Raw genomic sequence first — 19,095 nt, forward strand, 5'->3', positions numbered from 1 at the left:
AAAGCTACTGTCAAGGGGAACGATTACCCCAGGGGGCACACAGACCATAAACCCTACAACCGAGGACAGCCAAAGACCCCACATACCACCCAAGTAAAGCCACAGACACCCTACCCTTCCACCTCACCGGTCTCCAGTAACTCACCTCGGCCCACTGACCCATCAGATGGAAGATGCTTTAAGTGTAATGAACTGGGACATATCAAGGCCAACTGTCCCAAGAACACCATGCGAGTGCAATTCATTACACCCCCATCACACCAAAGATCCTCAGGCCCAGATGCCTCTCAAATACCCTTGGAGCGAAGGGAAAATTTGAGAGTGGGCGGAAAGAAGGTTACTGCGTGGAGAGACACGGGGGCACAAGTCTCAGCTATCCACCAATCCTTCGTAGACCCCAAATTCATCAACCCAAAGGCCAAAGTTACAATTTACTCCTTCATGTCACAAGCTGTAGACTTGCCGACAGCTCAACTGCCTGTCCAGTACAAAGGCTGGTCAGGAATGTGGACTTTTGCAGTCTATGACAATTATCCTATCCCCATGCTACTGGGGGAAGACTTGGCCAACCAGGTGAGGCGGGCCAAGAGAGTGGGAATGGTTACACGTAGCCAAACCAGGCAAGCTTCCAGACCCATTCCTGTTTCTGAGCCGTCCACAGAGGCCCCGTCTGTGTTACCAGAGACCCAGACAGAGGTAGTGGACCCGGATTCCATGCCAACCACTGAAACAGCCACAACACCTCCAGTCCCAGGCCCGGAACTGGAACAGCAACCAGCACCAGCAAGTGCAACCACATCTTCAAACTCAACGCCAGAGGGCGCCAGCGAGCCCAAACTGGCAGAAGCAACAGACAGCCATACCCAAAAGGCTCAGCCAGAGCCTGAAATACCCTCAGGTGCACCAGCGGAGAGCGGTTCACCAGCAACGGAAACAACCCCATCACCTACATCGCTTCCAGAGGGACCAAGCCCAAGTCCACAGTCTGAGGAAGAACTGGTGACCCCAGCCTCAAGGGAACAGTTCCAGGCTGAGCAGGAAGCAGATGACAGCCTTCAAAAAGCATGGGCAGCGGCACGGAGCACCCCACCGCCTCTCAGCTCTTCTAATCGATCCCGGTTTGTTATAGACCAAGGACTTTTATACAAGGAAATTCTTTCTGGGGGACACCGGGAAGAATGGCAGCCGCAAAAACAGTTGGTGGTTCCAACTAAGTACCGGGGGAAGCTCTTAAGCTTAGCCCATGATCATCCCAGTGGCCATGCTGGGGTGAACAGAACCAAGGACCGGTTGGGGAAGTCCTTCCACTGGGAGGGGATGGGCAAGGATGTTGCCAAGTATGTCCAGTCTTGTGAGGTATGCCAAAGAGTGGGTAAGCCTCAAGACCAGGTAAAGGCCCCTCTCCAGCCACTCCCCATAATTGAGGTCCCATTTCAGCGAGTAGCTGTGGATATTCTGGGCCCTTTCCCAAAAAAGACGCCCAGAGGAAAGCAGTACGTACTGACTTTAGTGGACTTTGCTACCCGATGGCCAGAAGCAGTAGCTCTAGGCAACACCAGGGCTAACACTGTGTGCCTGGCCCTAACAGACATCTTTGTCAGGGTAGGTTGGCCCTCCGACATCCTTACAGATTCAGGGTCTAATTTCCTGGCAGGGACCATGGAAAAACTGTGGGAAACTCATGGGGTGAATCACTTGGTTGCCACCCCGTACCACCATCAAACCAATGGCCTGGTGGAAAGGTTCAATGGAACTTTGGGGGCCATGATACGAAAATTCATCAACGAATTCTCCAATAATTGGGACCTAGTGTTGCAGCAGTTGCTGTTTGCCTACAGGGCTGTACCACATCCCAGTTTAGGGTTTTCACCATTTGAACTTGTGTATGGTCACGAGGTTAAGGGGCCATTACAGTTGGTGAAGCAGCAATGGGAGGGGTTTACGCCTTCTCCCGGAACTAACATTCTGGACTTTGTAAGCAACCTACAAAGCACCCTCTGACACTCTGTAGCCCTTGCTAGAGAGAACCTAAAGGATGCTCAAGAAGAGCAAAAGGCCTGGTATGACAGACATGCCAGAGAACGTTCTTTCAAGGTAGGAGACCAGGTTATGGTCTTGAAGGCGCAACAGGCCCATAAGATGGAAGCATCATGGGAAGGGCCATTCACGGTCCAAGAGCGCCTGGGAGCTGTAAACTACCTCATAGCATTTCCCAATTCCTCACTAAAGCCTAAAGTGTACCATGTTAATTCTCTCAAGCCTTTCTATTCCAGAGACTTACAGGTTTGTCAGTTTACAGTCCAGGGAGATGAGGCTGAGTGGCCTACGGTGTCTACTACGATGGGAAAAAAGACGGTGGCGTGGAAGAGGTGAACCTCTCAACCACCCTGGAACGTCTGCAGCGGCAACAAATCAAGGAGCTGTGCACTATCTTCGCCCCATTGTTCTCAGCCACCCCAGGACGGACTGAACGGGCATACCACTCCATTGATACAGGTAATGCTCACCCAATCAGAACCCCACCCTACCAGGTGTCTCCTCATGCCCAAGCTGCTATAGAACGGGAGATCCAGAACATGCTACAGATGGGTATAATCCGCTCATCTACCAGTGCATGGGCATCTCCAGTGGTTCTGGTACCCAAACCAGATGGGGAAATACGCTTTTGCGTGGACTACCGTAAGCTAAATGCGGTAACTCGTCCGGACAACTATCCAATGCCACGCACCGATGAGCTATTGGAAAAGTTGGGACGTGCCCAGTTCATCTCTACAATAGACTTAACCAAGGGGTACTGGCAAGTACCGCTAGATGAACCTGCCAAGGAGAGGTCAGCATTCGTCACCCATGCGGGGGTGTATGAATTCAATGTCCTTCCTTTCGGCCTTCGAAATGCACCCGCCACCTTCCAGAGGCTGGTAGATGGTCTACTAGCTGGACTGGGAGAATTTGCAGTTGCCTACCTCGATGATGTGGCCATTTTTTCAGACTCCTGGCCCGAACACCTACTCCACCTGGAAAAGGTCTTTGAGCGCATCAGGCAGGCAGGACTAAATGTTAAGGCCAAAAAGTGTCAAATAGGCCAAAACAGAGTGACTTACCTGGGGCACCAGGTGGGTCGAGGAACCATAAATCCCCTACAGGCCAAGGTGGATGCTATCCAAAAGTGGCCTGTCCCAAGGTCAAAGAAACAGGTCCAATCCTTCTTAGGCTTGGCCGGATACTACAGGCGATTTGTACCACACTACAGCCAAATCGCTGCCCCATTGACCGACCTGACCAAAAAGACCCAGCCAAATGCCGTTAAGTGGACTGATGAGTGTCAAAAGGCCTTTACCCAGCTTAAGGCGATGCTCATGTCTGACCCTGTGCTCAGGGCCCCGGACTTTGACAAGCCATTCCTAGTAACCACAGATGCATCTGAGCGTGGTATAGGAGCAGTACTCATGCAGGAAGCAACAGATCACAACTTCCATCCTGTCGTGTTTCTCAGCAAGAAACTGTCTGAGAGGGAAAGTCACTGGTCAGTCAGTGAAAAGGAATGCTATGCCATTGTGTACGCCCTGGAAAAGCTACGCCCATATGTTTGGGGACGGCGGTTCAAACTACAAACTGACCATGCTGCACTAAAGTGGCTTCATACTGCCAAGGGGAACAACAAGAAACTTCTTCGTTGGAGTTTAGCTCTCCAAGATTTTGATTTTGAAATTCAACACATCACAGGAGCTTCTAACAAAGTTGCTGATGCACTCTCCCGTGAGAGTTTCCCAGAATCCAGTAGTTAAAAAGTGTTCTTAAAATGTAAAAGTCTGTTAGTTATATACTTAGTAGTATATGTAAAGGTGCATGTGTTGTATTAATCTGTTTATTTTCAAGTTCTAGAAGGAAATCGCCGCCAGTGAGCTTCCCCACTGTCTGCAATTTGGGGGGCGTGTCATAAACAGATAGCTAAGGGTTAATGTCTCTTTCACCTAAAGCACCTGACCAGAGGACCAATCAGGAAACCGGATTTTTTTCAACTTTGGGTGGAGGGAATTGTGTGTCTGGGGTCTTTGTTTTCTGGCTGCCTGCTTTCTCTGAGCTTTGGAGAAGTAGTTTCTACTTTCTAGTCTTCTGTTTCTAAGTGTAAGGACAAAGAGATCAGATAGTAAGTTATATGGTTTCTTTTCTTTGGTATTTGCATAAATATAAGTGCTGGAGTGCTTTGATTTGTATTCTTTTGAATAAGGCTGTTTATTCAATATTCTTTTAAGCAATTGACCCTGTATTGTATCATCTTAATACAGAGAGACTATTTGTATTTTTTCTTTCTTTTTTTATAAAGCTTTCTTTTAAGACCTGTTGGAGTTTTTCTTTACTTCAGGGAAATTGAGTCTGTACTCACCAGGGAATTGGTGGGAGGAAGAAATCAGGGGAGATCGGTGTGTGTTGAATTGGCTAGCCCGATTTTGCATTCCCTCTGGGGGAATAGGAAAGTCCTTTTTGTTCCAGGACCGGGAACGGAGAGGGGGAGTCACTCTGTTTGGATTCACAGAGCTTGTGTCTGTGTATCTCTCCAGGAGCACCTGGAGGCGGGGAGGGAAAAAGGATTATTTCCCTTTGTTGTGAGACTCAAGGGATTTGGGTCTTGGGGTCCCCAGGGAAAGTTTTTCAGTGGGACCAGAGTGCCCCAAAACACTCTAATTTTTTGGGTGGTGGCAGCAGGTACCAGGTCCAAGCTGGTGACTAAGCTTGGAGGTTTTCATGCTAACCCCCATATTTTGGACGCTAAGGTCCAGATCTGGGAATAAGGTTATGATACCTGCATTTTAAAACAGCAGGATATACCCTCAAGAATGTCTATTGGGGTCTCAAGGCTGCAGACTCTGGAAAAACCCATGCCTGGTTATTCAATAATCAGAAGGAACCTCTTGCTGGATCATTGAAATTGCTTACTTAACAAGGTTTCTTTAAGGGACATGTCATTCTATTACTAATGCATAAATAGGGGAAAAGGCTTGAGATAGTTGGACTCATTTGGGGACTCTTTTGGACTCTCTTTGGACTCTCCCTCTGGATACATCTTGCGGTTCCCACTGGCAGATGGAGGATTTGGCCACCGGAAGCCTGCTGCTGTGTCACTCGAAAGTCACACTCAGCTTTGGTAATTATCAAGGGTTGGTAGTGTTTTACTAATCTTGATGCGGACGTGTGTAAATGCTTGAGACTAGTAAAATTTAGCTTTAAGTGAAAGATCTTGTGTTGTCCTGTTTGTGCCAGCCATCTATAGGTCGGATGGCCATGTCTCCCCTGATTTATTTCCTGATACCTCCTCAGACAAAGTAAAAGTTACCAAGAGCTTCGGGTTGAAAAAACCCCTGGTAACATCTCTTTGAATAGTGGGTAGTTGATTACACTTCTCATATCATTCATACCAGAAGCGAATGTAAATACAGTAGGTGGCATCCACAGTCACAGTTGGTCATAATGCAGTTACAAACTGTCATTGGAGGTTTTTAAGAACAGATTAGACCAAAACTTGTCAGAGGTAATCAATATAATACTTAGTCCTGTGTCAGTGCAGGGGACTGGACAAGATGACCTATTGATGTCCTTTCTGGTCCTACATTTACATGAGTCTTGGATTTCTATATGGTATAGTACAGGGGTCAGCAACCTCTGGCACGTGGCTTGCCAAATTAAGCACTCTGGCGGGCTGAGTCACTTCGTTTACCTACCACTTTGGCAGGTTCGGCTGATCGTGGCTCCCACTGGCTGTGGTTCACCATCCCAGGCCAGTGGGGGCGGTGGGAAGCACCATGGGCCAAGGGATATCCTGACTGCGGCTTCCTGCCACCTGCATTGGCCTAGGACACTAAAGTTTTATATTGGTTTGGTTTTGAGTGCAACTATTTTTAATGTTGTTTGGCAGCCACCTGCTTTGTGACTGCTTTTAGGCCCTGCTTTGTGGGGGAGGAAAGGAAGAGAGGGGATAATGTTAGAGTGTCCCCCTTCCCCCTGCTCCTGCACCCCACTTACTCCATCTTCCATAGAACAGGGGGGACACACCAGGGCTCAGGATGCAGGGAGCTTGCAGCAGCTGGTCTCAGCAAGCTGATCTAATTAACAAGGCAGTGTACTTAAAAGGGGAAATGTGCATGTATCTCTCTCGCACACATACCCCCTCCCTCCATTCCTGCTGCCTTGTAGAGTGAGAGAGTTAATCCTTGAGGGCTCAGCCAATTGCTAGTTCAACCTTTAGCAGTAAGGGAAATATCCCCTCTGACTCCTCCACCTCAACCAAGCTTCACAATCATCATCACTGTGTACTAGTATTAAATTGTTTGTTTAAAACTTATACTGTGTATGTGTGTATATAGATATATAGATATAGATATAATATAATCTTTTGTCTGATGGAAAAAATTTCCCTGGAACCTAACCCCCTCATTTCCATTAATTCTTATGGGGAAACTGGATTTGCTTAACATCGTTTTGTTTAAAGTCACATTTTTCAGGAACATAACTACAATGTTAAGTGGGTTATTGTAAAAAGTAAGAGACACTTCATGCCTCAAAGAGCTTACAATCTAAATAGAAAAGATGAAGGGGTAGGAAAATGGATATAACCTACCAGCAGATTAAGCAATGTTTGGGGCTTCAAAAGCCAGGCTAGTTCCATAATATTTTGTTGGTTTGTTTCTTTGTGGGTGTGTTTTATTTGGAACTAATTAGCTAAACAGAGAAGAAAAAGGACTGGAAAGTGGACACTGGAGTGAGAGGACAGGGAAAGAATGAGAGCAGGGGAAAAGAGGAACATAGAGGCAGACGGAGTGAGGCTGAAGTGAAGAGATTGTGAGGGAGATGGTGGGAAGTTGAAGCAAACAACCACCAGAGTAAAGTCTGTTAAAAAGAAAAAAAAACAAAAACACCCTAAAACAGTTGATCTCAAATCATTTCATCAGTGTCTAAAGGTTCCTGCTGCAGCTGCTTGTCTCTGCGTGTTTGTGTTCTATATCTACATGAAATATATTAGTGTTTATATTCTATGCATCCTAATATTTTAAGTGGCCAGTCACCAGAGACTGATTATGGATGCCACCTACTGTATTTACATTCGCTTCTGGTATGAATGATATGAGAAGTGTAATCAACTACCCACTATTCAAAGAGGTGTTACCCAGGGTTCTTTCAACCCAAAGCTCTCGGTAACTTTTATTCTGTGTGAGGAGGTTTGTGGCTTCTTCAGGGTAAGCCACTGGAAGGCCATAAGATGCTTTCTTTACCTGTCCATCCACAGGTACAGCCACTCGCAGCTCCCGGTGGTATGGTAGCTTCAAAAATGATGAAGTGGTTAAAGATTCTGATTCAAAAGACTGTCCCGAGGAGTTCCCACTGTCTACAAGGCATAATAGGATTATTTGTTTCTTTAAGTCAGTAGAGGTGCAACTCACAAGAGATATTCAGTCTACAGTTAGGACACTTCCTGGGGAGGTGGGAGTCCCTGCTTCAATTAATATGTAATTATTTATGCAAAGTGAACCAGCTTCAACAGGACAGAATAAGATCCACCCCCAAAATATCCCAGTGTTTAGGGCACTGAGATGGGAGATCCAAATTCACGTCTCTATTCTGCATTGAGCTGAGAGGGAAATTGAATCTGGGCCTCTTACATACTGAGTGAGTGCTCTAACTACTCAGCTAAAGGGTAAGAAGCAACCCTTCCTTCTTCTCTCACAATTTTATGTAGATTTAGATGCACTTTGAGCATGACTACTGGATTGGATCCTGCATCAAGATAGACAGAGGAAGGCCTAGTTTCTGAATACTTCTGAGGCATACGTGTAACGTAGGCATTAAGCTTCTGGGCAGTGTGAGCATTTGGGTGTCTGTCTACATGCCCAGTTGCTCATATTTAGATATCTCAGGGACTTTAATGGTGGAAAATTAGGCTCCTGGAAACTAAAGTGGTAGGCAACAGATGAAGGGAGGTTATGTGAATGCAGGTGGCACCTAAATGTTGAACTTAAGCACCTAAAGTGGCCATTAGCCACTGAAGTCCACCTTGAAAATTCTATCAAGGGAGTGGAAAGTTAACAGAAATGTGCTGGAGAGTGGGTACAACATGGGTGTCCTACTGATGTGCTGAGTTGGCGCATCCCCACTGCCACTCTGCCATCAGGATTCCCAAAAAGCTACTTTCTTTTCCCAATCTACTCTTCAGTGGAATCCATGTTACTAGGAGACTACAGAATATTCATTGGTTAATAATTTGTAGAACTCTTATCTAAATGCCAAGCCATGCAATGTTACAGTGCTTTACTTAATGTGAGGTCAAAGTAAAAGCAATCTATCTTTGTACTTATTAGGTCTCTATTTCCTTTTCTCCAGTTGCAGTAAAGGTATGTCAATGTTAAGTTGGAGAGCACTTTTCAATTAATAAGACATAGTAGCCAGTGAGTTGATAATACATACTTTACCTACTGTGGGTCAGGAGGTCAAAGGACAAATGCCATTCAATACACTACCAATGAATTATTATCTATAATTCATATCCTGCCATATCATATTGTAATTACATTTTTTTCATTAAAATACAATGATTCTGTAAGTATAGTTTTTTCTATCTCGTATGAGAAATAGATGAAGGCAGAAACAAACAGATTAATATCAAGAAAACAAGTATAAAGATTGTTTTCCTGAAATTTCTTTTCTTTTCTTTTCTTTTCTTTTCTTGGCAGGGAGAGTATATGATGCTAAAGCACTTTGTGTTTGTTTCTTTGTTTGTTTTTTAAAATAAATTCAACTTTAAGGAGTGACTGAAGATCTCTCTCTAGCTTTTCCCTCCCACCCAAGGTGAAAATGAAGACGATTCCCTTGTGTGGGAATAAATCAAATACTTAGAAGCACAAGGATTTAGATTTGTTCCCACACTTCATTCTGCTGGAGCAGAACTGCGGGCAGAAATTTCTGAGATACAGTAGCTCCCCACTTAAGGTCCTCTCACTTAATGTTGTTTTAATCTTATGTCCGTGCTCCATTACAGAACATGCTCATTTAAAGTTGTGCAATGTTCCGCTATAATGTCATTTGGCCACTTGCTTTGCCCAGAGCTGGCAGCCACCCAATCAGCTCCCTTACGTGGCCCCCCTCGCGCCTCCCACCAGCCGGTGGACCCCATGGATCAGCGCCTTCTCTCTGTTCCCCCTGCCTCCTACCCACGGCAATCAGCTGGTTTACAGCATTCAGGAGGCAGGAAGGAAGCAGGAGAGCGAGGACTTGGCACGCAGGCTCCCCCTGCCTCCTGAGTGCCGCAAACCAGATGATAGCCGCAGACAGGAGGAAGGGGAGGAAGTGGGAAGAAGTGAGGATGTGGCATATGGAGTAAAGGGGGAGGAGGTGTGGGGGACAAGAGGCGGGTTAAGGGTGAGGGCTTGGGGGAAGGGGTGGAGTGAGTGGGCCGAGGGTTGAGCCCCCAGCTCCTGGTGCTTGCACAGTAGGGGAAGCTGCTGCTGCTGCTGCTGTGCAACGTGCTTCTCCTAGCCTACGGCACCTTCAGCATCCTTGCCTGCCTCATTGTCTGCAGTGCCAGTGGGCTGTGCCTGTGTGGGGTAAGGCAGGGGGCACCTCTCGTTGCTTCAGATGCAGCAATGATGATTGTAGTATTACATAGTTTCTTTAAAATTGTTTAAAACTTATACTTCTATTAAATTGCCTGTTTAAAAATGTTTAAAATGTGTATAATGTCTTTTGTCTGGCAAAAAAAAAAATCCTTGGAACCTAACCCCCTCTCCCGCACATTTACATTAAATCTTATGGGGAAATTGGATTTGATCAACATTGTTTCGCTTAAAGTTGTATTTTTCAGAAACATAACTACAATGTTAAGTGAGGAGTTACTGTACAACTTGAACTCACAGAAAGGAAGAACAAGACTCGGTCCTTCTACAAATTCATGGTAAAATTGTCGGGGGTGGCCTTGAGCAAATAATTGCTGTCACCTGATTCCTATAATGCATCCTATAGTGCTGGGGTCGGCAACCTCTGCCACGCGGCTCACCAGGGTAAGGACCCTGGCGGGCCGGGCCAGTTTATCTGCCGCGTTGGCAGGTTCGGCAGACCACAGCTCCCACTGGCCGTGGTTCGCCATCCCAGGCCAATGGGGGTGGCAGGAAGCACCGTGGGCCAAGGGATGTGCTGTCCGTGGCTTCCCGCCTCCAGCATTGGCCTGGGACGGTGAACCGTGGCCAGTGGGAACCGCAGTCCGCTGAATCTGCTGAAGCGGCAGGTAAACAAACTGACCCGGCCAGCCAGGGTCCTTACCCTGGCGAGCCGCGTGCCAGAGGTTGCTGACCCCTGCTATAGTGCATATAAGTCAACAGTGTGCCCTTGTTGCCAAGAAGGCTAATAGCATATTGGGCTGTATTAGTAGGAGCATTGCCAGCAGATCGAGGGAAGTGATTATTCCCCTCTATTCGATACTGGTGAGGCCACACCTGGAGTATTGCATCCAGTTTTGAGCACCTCACTAGAGAAGAGATGTGGACAAATTGGAAAGAGTCCAGTGTAGAGCAACGAAAATAATTAGGGGGCCGGGGCACATGACTTACAAGAAGAGGCTGAGGGAACTGAGGTGATTTAGTCTGCAGAAGAGAAGAGTGAGAGGGGATTTGATAGTAGCCTTCAACTACCTGAAGCGGGGTTCCAAAGAGGATGAGCTAAGCTGTTCTCATTGGTGGCACATGACAGAACAAGAAGCAATGGTCTCAAGTTGCAGTGGGGGAGGTCTAGGTTGGATATTAGGAAACACTATTTCACTAGGAGAGTGGTGGGAAGCACTGGAATGGGTTACCTAGGGAGTGGTGGAATCTCCAGAGGTTTTAAAGGCCCAGCTTGACAAAGCCCTGGCTGGGATGATTTAGTTGGTGTTGGTCCTGCTTTGAGCAGGGGATTGAATTAGATGACCTCCTGAAGTCTCTTCCAACCCTAATATTCTATGATTCTATGATCACATGGCTCAGTCACAGGGAAGACTATGTTGCATCATAGTAGATGCAGTCTGGCTAAATAACCCTGCTCTTAAGAGAGAATGGGGGCAAGTGGTGGGTTGCATTCACCACTTTGAGCATTTCCATGTGTCCAGGCATGGTGCTGCCATGATCTTCAAATCCTAGCATCCCTTGTAGGCTATCTTCCTGCCTCTGAAGGTATTCTGTGGCTCAGTCAGACAATCTAAAACCCCTTCCAGGATACAACAAACTCAAAACAGAAGAAATTCCTTGTTCTTCAGGGCCAATTGTAAGAAAAATAATTTATCATACTTCCGAGCTAAGTTCCCTCTTCAGGACTGGGTGATTAGGGCTTCTTCTGACTTCTTCAATTCATTCTGGTAAGCAATGGGCCCTGGCCCAGCATTTTTCTTTTGGCTCAAGCCTAGAGAGTGTCTCTCCTCAGTCGTCTTTTTTCATACAGAAACTGCTAACAGCAGACAGCTCATTTTATTTTGCCCTTTAAATTTAAATTGCCCTTTGATTAACTGTTGCTAGTCCCCAGATTTCACTATTTTCCAAAATGGCTGCTCCCAGGCTGCCTGTCTCGGCAAGCTGAGAGGTTAATATTCACTATACTTTTCTTCTCAGAGAACTGTTTTCTGAGGCAGGGTGCAGCAGGGCCTTGGGTAGAGGCCATGAAGGCCTGGTACACCCTAAGTTACCATTCCCATGAGGCAATGCAGTAACAGAGGGAGCATTTCAAGTCAGTTCAACAAATCAACATATTGTTTCTATTTTTCCAATGGAAAGTCAAAACATTTTGGTCAATTTTACAGAAATCATATTGTCAATCAAAAATAATTTTGACTGAAAAGTCCCTTGCCAGCTCTACTTCTGAGTTTGGCTTGCCTTCTAGCAGCTGATCCAATATTAATGACAGTTAATAGAAGTTCTTCTTTATTTTAAATGGCACTGATCTGCACTATCTGAATAAGAAGCTGTACCCTGTTTCCTTATGCTGCATGTGTGCAAATTAGCTAACACTGGAGTGTGGGTGTGTATATATGTAAAAATTTGAATACTACCTTTATTAGAGATAACAGCTGAAAGAACAACAACTAGTAAGAGTTTACTCCTAACCATCTGCTAAGCCTTATTTTTCTCCAGGAAGATCTAACTAATATAACAGAGTTAAGGGATAATATGACTCTCTGTCATATTTAATACATTAGAGTGAGTATGGCCCTGGTCCAAACCTAATGAATTCTGTAGGCATCCTGTTATTAACTTAAATGGGGGGTTGAATCAGGCCATATTTAAAATATTTCATTTTGCTGACAGATACCACCACCCTTTATTATGTCAGAGTATAATACGGGTAATGAATCCCAAAAAGATAAGTGGCCCTCTCCAATACCTACTGAAGTGAATAGAAAGATTGTCTTCGACATTAATGGGTGATGGATTAGGTTTATGCTGAATTAATGCAGCTGTTTTGAATTCTTAGCCTATTTGTTATTACAGTGATCCTCAAATTTTGCATGAAAAGCTATACAGTGAGATTAAAAATTGTGTTTACTTGGTTTTTTGTAGCAAAATTAACAGAATGTCTTGCTATTTTTTATATTGACTCTTTTTTTGTCAACTAGATGAGGCTGGTCCTAGCATACTGCTCAAACATCCCTGGAAATATCTACTAATGAAGTCCATGACTGGAATAGCAGTGGTTTTTTTTTCAGTTAAAGGTTGAAGTAGAGTGAAAGAGAGTTTATGGAATCATTTGATTTGTGCAGGCTTGTACTAACTAAACTTGTCTCTATTCAGCACTGTTAGTCTTTGCTTCCTTTTAACAGTGTTTGCCCAGAATCAATTTTAAACAAAAAGAGTTAAAACCAACCAAACAAAATATTCAAAATATTCTCCAGATATATAAGAAATCAGATATCTTAAAAACATGAGAATGATTTTAATGCTTTCATGTATAGTTCTCCAAAACTTGCTATTTTCCTCTGCTATTGATACCACAACAGATTCTCAGATGGTATAGCAAAGGGCAAGTTTTCAGGACAGCATGTTCAGTTCTGGAGTGAGGGCTTCCTATTGCTTACTAGGAATATGCTAATCAATTTAAAAGCCTCACAAATTAGCTCTTTATGGATATCGATCCAATTATTCTTCCTGTTGGAACAACAGTGGCTCTGAGACTGAGATTTGTGAGTAGTAGAAGTGAAGTGGGAGGAATAGAGAAATGATCAGGCTCTGCTTGGTGTGTGAGGGATTCTGTTCTCTACTTTGGGTCTTAAAGAAAAGAGCTGAAGACAAAGGAACATTAGAAAGTTATGTGATTGTGTGGTCATGGGGATTTTTGGCATGACACCAGTGCACTGAAATCTCTTTATCTTGGCAATGCACAGAGAAGAACTGGGAAGTACTCCCTCTTTGAATTTTCTCAAGACATGAAATTGATATATAGGAAAAGATACATAGAAAGTCACAAATCATGACAGAATTTGCCACGCCAAAGACGGAGGAGATATATTTCCAGTGAAACTCTATTCAAATAAGTAAAGTTATACCAGGGTAGACTTCACCCAAAGTCAGGAGGAACTAGGTCAGACAGGGTATCTTGCTCCAGGAAATAAATGTTTTCTCCTTCTAGGGCTTCCTGTAATAACTTCTAAGTGAAATATGCATAACATGAATAGTTTATGTAGTATCTGTGGGCACACTTTTATATGTAACTTAGCTATTGATTGGATATTTCCAATTTAAAAGAAAAATGTTTCTGAAAATTCTTGAAGTTCAATTTAAAAGCAGATATGAAAGAAGCAGAAGCTCAGGAGTTTGACTCTGAATTTTTGAAGTAAGAAAAATAGTACTAGCTAGAAAGTAAGAAGAGAATCTCAGATAGAGCCTGGAACAAAAATTAAAAAATAAATCCTCCCAAGGCCACAACCATATTGTCAGACCCAAATACTGCTTTTATTGATTGTGGGCTCCATTCAACTGCAGTTGAAAACAACTGGAATAATACCACTGAACTCCATGGGAGTTGGATCAAGCCCTGTATGTACTTCCCTTTACTCTAGTTCACAGGCTGAGACTACTGGTCAGTATACAGGTGCATCTGACACTTTGTGATAAGCAGTTTCTGAATTTCACACTGAAAGGTAAAAGAAGAGAAAAAAAGAAAAGAAAAGAAAGGCACAGATGTACACACAGAGATCAGAAAGGAGGCTCAGATGATTACCTTAAACTAGTTCTTTACTAACACAGCAATAACACATGAAAAGGAAGTAGTTCCATTTAAACAAATACAATAAGAGAATTAAATTTTATCAGTTCAGCACTCAATATCAGAATTAAGCTTGCATGTGTAGGTAGTATGCTGCAGCCTTCAGTTACACAATTGCATGTTATTTCTCTAATTCTATAAATTAAACATATGTAATCTTTGATGCAGATATAGCCCCTCCCTGACATGTACCTCAAACCTCCTCCTTCATCCTTAGTGTTTGGAGTGGCTTTTCACCTCTTCTCACATGGGTTGGGTCCTAGTTCTTTTTTCTTTCTTTTTTTCTTTTTTGGTGATGGTGCCTCCATCCAAGCTGATTCCTCACTCTGCCTCCAAGGAAAAGGGACCAGGCCTTGTATGTACTTATGATTACTCTAGTTCACAGGTTGAGACTACTGGGGAAATGAATGAAACCCTTGGGAAGGGTCTGCTGGCAAGGACAATAAAGGGGCCAGTACACAAAAGAAATAAAATACATCAACACAAACCCCAGCAAAGAACTGGCACACCCAAAATTAACAGAACGAAGAGGATTTTACTGGGTACAGGATCTGGGGAAGGAAAGTATTAGGGTTCACTACTGAATACTAACAAATAAACAAATTTCTCACCTTCCAACACTCACAATCCCCATCTACCTCCCTGACACCTTCCCAGTTATATGGTACCCTGAGAATGGGTCCTGCAGTGTGTGCTGCCACTCCTTGAAGCTTAGCTAGCTTGAACAGAAATTGAACCTCTTACTGTGTCTTTGCTCCTGAGCGGGGCAGGATCCTTTGTTGACTCCCTGGTCTGGAGTACTCTGAAAGTCTTGGCTCATTCTTAGCAGCTAGCACTGGGTGGTCTCTATATTATATCCCACAGCAGCTGAAAGACTCACTTTGTGGTGAAGGGAAGCTAAGTAGAGACTCCCTGAGCTGTTCTGCTTCTGTCTCAAGTCCCAGTCGCTAGACCCAAACTTGAAACCAAAACTAAAGCTAGTCTCAAACTTTGTCTGAGTCAGGCTGTCCCACTGGGGGGCTGAGCAGACCTAGCTCAGCAAACTTCTTGTCCACATCACCCAATGCAGGCACCTCCATACTGGTCTCAGCAGGAGTTTTAGTCCATTCTGTCAATACCCCTGACTGGGAGCATTCTAAGCAATGTTGTCTGATAGCTATTATTGTTGTAATCCATAGAGAAGAACCTCACACGACTTTATGCTCATTCCAGAGTAGCAGGAGCTCCAGGTAGGGGGGGTTACATGTATTGCACAATAGAATATTGTTAAAATGCTGCTGCCATTGTTCAAAAGAAACTAGTGCTCCTGCTGAAAATTATTTTCAAACAAAACAAAACTACTATTCCCAGGACATTCAAAACTACTTTTCCTGAATAGGATCAATCTCCCTGCTAGAATTTAATTTTCTACCCTTAGTTGCGATAATAATCATTGTTTTTGAAATGAATTAAATTGTAATAATTTTATAAGAGAAAGTGTATTCTTTTATCATTCCTCATACTTGAAAGTGGATCAAACATTTTTTTATTCAAACTTAACCAGAGGAATCACCTGCAGGATCAGACATGGAAAACTTCAGCCTAATAAGAGAGTGTTTCAGAAACGTATATGTATCTCATGACTAATTATGATTTAGAGCTGAATTCTGCCACTTTTATGGCAAGTCTACACTTAAAATGCTGCAGTTGATGCTGCTGTAACACTTCAGTGAAGATGCTACTACCATGATGGCAAAGCTTCTCCCAGTTAATCTGCCTCCATGAGAGGCAATAGCTATGTTGATGGGAAAAGCCCTCCTGTTAACAGAGTGCTGTCTACCCTAGGGGTTAGATCAGTATAACTGTCACTGAAGGGGGTGATTTTTTCACATGCCTGAATGAGGTAGTTATATACCAATGTAAGTTTATAGTGTAGACCTGCCCATAGTGGTATTGATTAGTGCCTTACTCTGCAAGAAGCCTCACTGACTTGAGTGGGGTATATTGTGCTTTTACCTCTAACCCTAGATAAAGGATGATTCAAACCTTGCTGGACTTGTGACTGAGAATTACTACTGCTATTATTACAGCTAACAAATGGGGTATTTTTGCCCTGCTACTGAGAGTGTTTCCCCCATCATGGGTAGACAGACACCCGCTTCTTCTGCATAATGGGAATCAAGACTGAGGGGAAAAACAACTGAGGAGAGTTGGCAGTTTTTCAAAGGGACACTACTAAGGGCCCAAAAGCAAGCTATTCTGATGGGTAGGAAAGATAGAAAATGTGGCAAAAGACCACCTTGGCTTAACCACGAGATCTTGCATGACCTACAAAATGCAAAAGAGTCATATAAAAAATGGAAACTAGGTCAGATTACAAAGGAGGAATATAGGCAAACAACACAGGAATGCAGGGGCAAGATTAGAAAGGCAAAGGCACAAAATGAGCTTAAACTAGCTATGGGAATAAAGGGAAACAAGAAGACTTTTTATCAATATATTAGAAGCAAGAGGAAGACCAAGGACAGGGTAGGCCCACTGCTCAGTGAGGAGGGAGAAACAGTAACAGGAAACTTGGAAATGGCAGAGATGCTTAATGACGTCTTTGTTTCGGTCTTCACTGAGAAGTCTGAAGGAATGTCTAACAAAGTGAATGTTTATGGGAAGCGGGTAGATTTAGAAGATAAAATTAAAAGAGAGCAAGTTAAAAATCACTTAGAAAAATTAGATGCCTGCAAATCACCAGGGCCTGATGAAATGCATCCTAGAATACTCAAGGAGTTAATAGAGGAGGTATCTGAGCCTCCAGCTATTATCTTTGGAAAGTCAGAGGAGACGAGAGAGATTACAGAAGACTGGAAAAGGGCAAATATAGTGCCCATCTATAAAGGGAAATAAAAACTACCCAGGAAACTACAGACCAGCTAGTTTAACTTCTGTGCCAGGGAAGATAATGGACCAAGTAATTAAAGAAATCATCTGCAAACAAGTGGTAAGGTGATAGGGAATAGCCAGCATGGATTTGTAAAGAACAAATCATGTCAAACCAATCTGATAGCTTTCTTTGATAGGATAACGAGTCTTGTGGATAAGGGAGAAGCGATGGATGTGGTATACCTAGACTTTAGTAAGGCATTTGATACTGTCTCGCATGATATCCTTATTGATAAACTAGGCAAATACAATTTAGATGGGGCTTCTATAAGGTGGGTGCATAACTGGCTAGATAACCATACTCAGAGAGTAGTTATTAATGGCTCACAATCCTGGTGGAAAGGTATAACAAGTGGGGTTCCGCAGGGGTCTGTTTTGGGACCGGCTCTGTTCAATATCTTCATCAATGACTTAGATGTTGGCATAGAAAGTACGCTTATTAAGTTTGCAGACCATACCAAACTGGGAGGGATTGCAACTGCTTTGGAGGACAGGGTCAAAATTCAAAATGATCTGGACAAATCAGAGAAATGGTCTGAGGTAAACCGGATGAAGTTCAATAAAGACAAATGCAAAATGCTCCACTTAGGAAGGAACAATCAGTTTCACACATACAGAATGGGAAGAGACTGTCTAGGAAGGAGTATGGCAGAAAGAGATCTAGGGGTCATAGTGGACCACAAGCTAAATATGAGTCAACAGTGTGATACTGTTGCAAAAAAAGCAAATGTGATTCTGGGATGCATTAACAGGTGTGTTGTAAACAAGACACGAGAAGTCATTCTTCCGCTTTACTCTGCGCTGGTTAGGCCTCAAGTGGAGTATTGTGTCCAGTTCTGGGCACCACATTTCAAGACAGATATGGAGAAATTGGAGAAGGTCCAGAGAAAAGCAACAAGAATGATTAAAGGTCTTGAGAACATGACCTATGAAGGGAGGTTGAAAGAATTGGGTTTATTTAGTTTGGAAAAGAGAAGACTGAGAGGGAACATGATAGCAGTTTTCAGGTATCTAAAAGGGTGTCATGAGGAGGAGGGAGAAAACTTGTTCACCTTAGCCTCTAATGATAGAACAAGAAGCAATGGGCTTAAACTGCAGCAAGGGAGATTTAGGTTGGACATTAGGAAAAAGTTCCTAACTGTCAGGGTAGTTAAACACTGGAATAAATTGCCTAGGGTGGCTGTGGAATCTCCATCTCTGGAGATATTTAAGAGTAGGTTAGATAAATGTCTATCAGGGATGATCTAGACAGTATTTGGTCCTGCCATGAGGTCCCTTCCAGTCCTAGAGTCTATGAATCTATGAATCTATAAGCTAGCATGTTAAAAATAGAGTGTAAATGGGATAGTACGGGTGGAGCCAGAGTAAAAACTTTCCCAGGCCCCAGGCGTCCTGCCTCAATGTTACTCTTAGCTACACTGTTATTTTTAGTGTGCTATCTCAAGGAGAGCTAGCATGTGTCTATCCATGCTGGGAAACACACTCACTCGCAGGTTAGGCATACCCATTGGAAGAACAGAACATAGGCTCCACCCATTTCTTATCCCTATGCATCCATTCCACATCCAATATCACAGAGCGTGGGGAAAGAGTGGGAAATTAGCAGGTGCACAGCCTCTGTTCTCCGACCTTGCTTGCAGCTGAGATGTAGACATACTGAACAGAGAAATGCAGGGACATTTTACTCTTTCTTAAAGCTTCTAGGTGGCTGCATTGGGCTGGCTGTATCGTGACCCTATCAGACTACCTACAAAGTCAGGTTCTATTCTGTGTAAGGGTGGCAGAATTGGGCTTTCAGGAAGTACTCCAAGGGAGGTTACAAAGTCAGTAGACAGTGAAAATTCTTCCAAAAGGTAGTCATGTGTTAAGAACAGTAAGATATTCTGATAATATTTTTTTCTGATGACCTCAGTTTTC

This window comes from Gopherus evgoodei, chromosome 1 (genome assembly GCF_007399415.2).
Source record: "Gopherus evgoodei ecotype Sinaloan lineage chromosome 1, rGopEvg1_v1.p, whole genome shotgun sequence".
Classification (NCBI taxonomy): domain Eukaryota; kingdom Metazoa; phylum Chordata; order Testudines; family Testudinidae; genus Gopherus; species Gopherus evgoodei.